At 41.7% G+C, this 4,781-nt stretch overlaps 1 pseudogene across 1 annotated transcript in view; it reads left to right on the top strand.

Moving 5' to 3' along the window:
• Positions 1-4,781, top strand: part of LOC311240112 (E3 ubiquitin-protein ligase Midline-1-like) — a 90,499-nt pseudogene that overhangs the window by 46,091 nt on the left and 39,627 nt on the right. The window contains exon 2 of the transcript XR_014620985.1: positions 3-93. The product of XR_014620985.1 is annotated as an E3 ubiquitin-protein ligase Midline-1-like (transcript). The remainder of the gene's footprint in view (positions 1-2; positions 94-4,781) is intronic.

Genomic DNA, 4,781 nt, shown 5'->3' with positions numbered 1-4,781 from the left:
AGCCCTGGACACCAACCTGGGTAATTTGATCAAGAGGAACAATGAGCTGGAGTCCCTGATGGGAAGTTAATCCAGACTTGTCAGCATGTGGAGGTGAGTGTGTCTCTGGTCACCTGCTAGGGCCACCATGCTGTCTGCCTATATGCTGTAGGTCAGTGGTTCTCAACGTGGGGTCCAGGACATCCAGGGTCCTTACAGGCAGTGCCAGATGGTCGCCAGACAAATAAAGAAGAATTTAACCCTTTCACTACCACACTACAGAAGGTTAACCCTTTCACTAGTGGCAGTGAAAGTTAACCTTCTGTAATGTGGTTGGGAAAGGGTTAACCCTTTGGTAGTGAAAGGATTAAACATTGAATAATTGCATTATCTAATAGACAAGCAGATGTTAGCCCGATGGGAGACTGTGTGACTCTCTCTCCACTGTCATCTCCCCACCTACAGTATAGACAGTTAAGGAATTCTGACTAAATCAACTAAAACAACTACTGTAAAATCCTCTCCAAACCGTATTAAATGGAGGTCTTTAACATGGAAAAGGTTGAGAACCCATGCTGTGCAGTGTTGCAGGACTATGAGAAGGGACTCGTTCCAATATTATTACATACTGTATGGTCATTGGTCCATTCTCAAGGGAAGTGTGCTGACATACATAACATATATCAGTGTCAATGTTTTAAAAGGTGCTGTAAGTGATGTCAGCATTTTGGCTAGCTTTCGGTCAAACTGGTGTTGCAGATCAAAATGAATTAAGATCCAGCCATCGTATATCTATTTCTCGTCTGAAATGTTGTCAGAAGCATATTTTAGTGAACGGTTTAGGTGGAAAAAGAGAATGTTTACAAGCAAGCTGCCATGTTTTTCCTGCCTGCCAGCCCCACTTTGTGGAGTCCTCTCACCTGATTGGATGAAGTGGGAACGGGATACCGTAACATTTGTTTTCTGTTTACTGCAGAGCGGAGGGACTGGAGACCCATGTTACTGACAAACACTAATCTCAGTGATGGCTGTAGAGCTACTTAACACTTATTAAAAAAGAAAAAAGTTATGTTGTGTCTGTCCTCTCTGATGCCATAGATTAATAACGGTTTATCTTTGTGGGTGCAGACATATCAGTGAAAGGGAATACGTATACACTTATTTAATCCCACCCCTTTTTACTCATCATTAGATCATACTTTACTTATTCATACTTTACTAATACCTGCTTTCTTTATTGTCAGACTTATAATGAAAAAAGTGTAGGTTACCCTGTATAGTTCTTCTAGCCATTTTATATAGATATATATACAACTACATACCTACATATGCACATATATACAGCCAGTTATCAAATGCCTTCTTCATCGCTGTACCTCTGGAAAACCATTTGACTATATTTTTATTTAAACTGCTTCATGTTTTGACATTGCATTAACTCCACAATCAGACCGTTCCATAATTTTACTCCGCAAATTGAAATACAAAGACTTTTCATGGTCGTTCGAAAACTGAAATCTATAGCTAAAGGAAGCAATTACAAATTCCATTTGAATCAAACCCTTCAAACATGTTTAATCAGCCTCCAAACACTTCAATACATGTTTAATGTCCTAACCAGGATCAACTCAACTGGCTGACAATCTGTCTGCAAGTGCTTCCAGGCTGCAGGGGCAGAGAACATAAAGGCCTGTTTGCCAGGTTCAGTATGAACCTTAGGGGCCGACAGTAAGAGGGTGTCATTTGAGCGCAAACCACACTCACTAGTTTTGTGTGAGATATACCCACAATGGCAAGAGAGAAGCAGATGGACGTAAATAAATATCTACCAATAAGTGAGTCTGTGCAAGGTCAAAGAAGGCCACTGGTGAGTGAGAGCTTTGTAGCCTGTGACAAACCTCAGATCACTGTGGTGCACAGTATCCAGCCAATAACCAACCTCAGAGCACTGTAGTGCACAGTATCCAGCCAATAACCAACCTCAGAGCACTGTAGTGCACAGTATCCAGCCAATAACCAACCTCAGAGCACTGTAGTGCACAGTATCCAGCCAATAACCAACCTCAGAGCACTGTGGTGCACAGTATCCAGCCAATAACCAACCTCAGAGCACTTTAGCCTCAACCAATTTATTTCTGGCAACAAAGGAAAGCAAAGCTTGAGCTTCGGTTTCTTTATGAAGTTTTCAATGTGAAATCAATTAAAATACATAGATACTAATTGAATCGGACTGCCTGCAATGTTAAAATGTCAGGAAGGAGAGGCTAATGTCTGCATGGTATTGGTATAAAACAGTTTAGTGTTTGTAGCATTCAACATAAGTTTCAGATCAAACAACCTTGACTATACGATACAGAAAGCAGACTGCAAATACTTAGCAAGAGTGGCACCACAGCAGTGAATGATAGTATTGTCTGCATACAACAGTGTGTATCACCTTTGATCTCATGTACTGAAATGCGTACGTTCATTATTAAATATGTCCACACATTTAACAGTCAACTTGAGCATGTAACGAATATCATTTATTTTTAGATATGATGTACAAGAAATGGTGATGTCACAAACATTGTAGTAACAAAAAATCTGGTTTGCCTAATCTGTTAACATTACAGCAGTTTACAGTATATCATAAGCCTTCAGTGTGGCGTCCCCTACCCTCTGTAACCCCCCCCCCCGAAATCCGCAACGCCCCAACCCTGGACACTTTCAAAACAGCTCTCAAGACCCACCTTTTCACCAAGGCTTTCCCCACTAGTTAGTTTAGATTAGATTTAGGTTTCATTATCCCTCTACCTGCCCCCTCATCACCCCCTTTCCCCTATTGCCCCTTTTCCCTAGCCCTCTTGACTTGAAGTCCTTAACCACCATACTGTACTTACTTACAGTATGCTAATTACCACAGGACAGCTGTTTCAACTGCAAATCGCTGGTGGTCATTGGTACAAACAACATCCCAGTGGTAGAAAACCCAGCCATTCATGTGTCTACATTAAAAGATGCGTTTGGAACTGAAGACTACTGTAGTTATTTTTTCTCCGTTTTATGGTCATACTGTATGTACCCTGTAATAATAGAATAGGTACCCAGTAGTTAAAAAATAACTACGGTATAAATTCTCTCTAAATTCCTTCCAAACATCCAGATTATCGCTCAGTGGGTCGTACATACAGTACCCTGTAATAACAGAATAGGTACCTGGTAGTTAAATAATATCCACAGTATGAATTATTTGTAAGATATCGTGAATTGGTACACCTTTATTCCATAACTTCGCATCTTGTTCCCCTGTACCTACTTACATATATACGTATTGGTACATAGTACTGTACTGGTACACCGTTAGTACAAAAGATTACACCGTAACTCCGGAGTAATTACACTGTGAGCTGTAATCTAAAGCTTTACAGATTGATTTAACATGTTCTGTGTGTGTGTGTGGCTCTATATCTGGAATCTGAATGAATGCAAGGAGTTGAAACACTGTCAGTGGTTTTCCCATCAGTGTGCATCTGTGTGTATGTGTGTGTGTGTGTGTGTGTGCGTGTGCGTGTGCGTGTGCGTGTGTGTGTGTGTGTGTGTGTGTGTGTGTGTTTGTGCATTCATGCTTCCTGCCCTATCAGCCAGCAGTCATGCGATTCTGCATTGTAACAACACACTTTACTCCTCCCAGTCCACTCTTGATGATGCAGGCAGCCCCCCCCCCCCCCTGCCCCAAAAAAACAACGTATACAACAACACTTCCGGCAGACACTCTGGTCCCTTTTACAAGCAGTAAACGTGTCAATTCTTTTTTACACGAGACATAAATGATGCAATAGGACAGGAGTAACAAAATCATGACCTATTTCTCAGTGTATTGAGGTTACTGAATGTACATACTGTACTTCACACACACTCCAACTCACCATCTTAAAATAACTTCAGGATACAGTACAGTAGATAGCGTGGTGCGTGTGTGTGTGTGTGTGTGTGTGTGTGTGTGTGTGTGTGTGTGTGTGTGTGTGTGTGTGTGTGTGTGTATGTGGGCCTGCGTGTGTCTTTAAGGACATTTTCAATGACTGCTTGTAATTCCTTCCATTGCACAACGGTACCTTTGATTAGCATGACATCGTGCACAGAGGTGGAAAGTCACATGCAGCACTTAAGGGTAGTATGCGTGTGTCTCTGTGTGTGTGTGTGTGTGTGTGTGTGTGTGTGTCTGTGTCTGTGTCTGTGTGTGTGTGTGTGTGTGTGTGTGTGTGTGTGTGTGTGTGTGTGTGTGTGTGTGTGTGCGCGTGCGTGTGTGTGTGTGTGTGTGTGTGTGTGTGTGTCTGTGTGTGTGTCTGTGTGTGTGTGTGTGCACGCGCATGTGTGTGTGTGTGTGTCACTGAGTTGCCTAAACTTGCCATGCATGTTTAACTAGTGTTCAGATGAGCTGAGGAATAATTAAGCCGGTTTTAATTGGATGTGCGTGTATACTTTGAAGGCGCAGATGCAGCTATAGAATAATGTGGGTCGCAGGCCGACACACAACTGGTACCGGGTGCGCGGCCTGGATGAGTAGAACAATGGGAGGAACTGTCCTCACAGTAATTATATTACATTGGCAAGAAACAAGCACTGATGAATTTATGTGATGAAGGCTGTTATGTTGTAGAAACGCATTCCAGTTGTTTGTTTGTAGCTCCGTGCAATAAAACGACTTTGAGGACAAGTGCTGGTAATTTGCCCTGTAAGGTGACCTTGGGTGTTTTGAAAGGTGCCTCCAAATAAAATGTATATTATTATTATTATTATTATTATTATTATTATTATTATTA

This window comes from Notolepis coatsorum (genome assembly GCF_963971535.1).
Source record: "Notolepis coatsorum genome assembly, chromosome: 1".
In the NCBI taxonomy this organism is placed as follows: Eukaryota; Metazoa; Chordata; class Actinopteri; order Aulopiformes; family Paralepididae; genus Notolepis; species Notolepis coatsorum.
This window is presented reverse-complemented; position numbering and strand designations above follow the sequence as displayed.